Source organism: Lactuca sativa, chromosome 5 (assembly GCF_002870075.4).
Source record: "Lactuca sativa cultivar Salinas chromosome 5, Lsat_Salinas_v11, whole genome shotgun sequence".
Taxonomy (NCBI): Eukaryota; Viridiplantae; Streptophyta; class Magnoliopsida; order Asterales; family Asteraceae; genus Lactuca; species Lactuca sativa.
Genome location: NC_056627.2, coordinates 362,393,546 through 362,394,158, shown reverse-complemented (window position 1 = coordinate 362,394,158; position 613 = coordinate 362,393,546). Strand labels below are relative to the sequence as shown.

At 45.2% G+C, this 613-nt stretch overlaps 1 non-coding gene across 1 annotated transcript; it reads left to right on the top strand.

The window, feature by feature from the left end:
* Window positions 1-213: 213 nt before the first annotated feature.
* LOC128126499 (small nucleolar RNA R71) lies at window positions 214-320 on the top strand. The gene has a single exon (XR_008224495.1). It is a non-coding gene; the product is annotated as a small nucleolar RNA R71 (small nucleolar RNA).
* Window positions 321-613: the final 293 nt, after the last annotated feature.

Genomic DNA, 613 nt, shown 5'->3' with positions numbered 1-613 from the left:
ACAGCTGCAATTTCTTCAGTTTGGGACCCACCACCGCCTTTGATTCCATCTTGTCTTGGGTTGTGGTATTCGCGAGAGTGTTTTGCGAATTCTTCAATTAGCTCCTTAACCTCCCTTGGATTTTTCTTTGTCAACGGTCCTTGAGAATCAAGGAGTTGTCTTGTCATCACATTGACCCCATCATAAAAGATTGACATCTCTTGCTGCACATTTAGGTCATGTTGAGGGAAATTTCTGAGCAAGCCCTTGTACCTTTCCCATGCTTCGTATAGTGACTCCACCGGCTGTTGCTCAAAGTTGTCTATTGCCTTCTTGAGTTTGGATATCTTGGATGGCGGGCAAAACTGGTCCAGAAATTGCTCACGCATTTGAGCCAAAGTGGTGATTGTACCCGGAGCGAGTGCTTTCAACCACTCTTAGCAGCTCCTTTGAAAGTAATGGGAAGCATCCTAAGCAAGACTGTGTTTTTGTTGACATTTGGGACACTGAAGTAATCCGCAATGTCATTGACTTCATCTAGATGCTTAAAAGCATCCTCATGATCTTTCCCGAAAAATGGGATGTCCTTCAGTGCGGTCAGTATGTGTCCCTTCAGCTCGAATGTGGCAGTGGC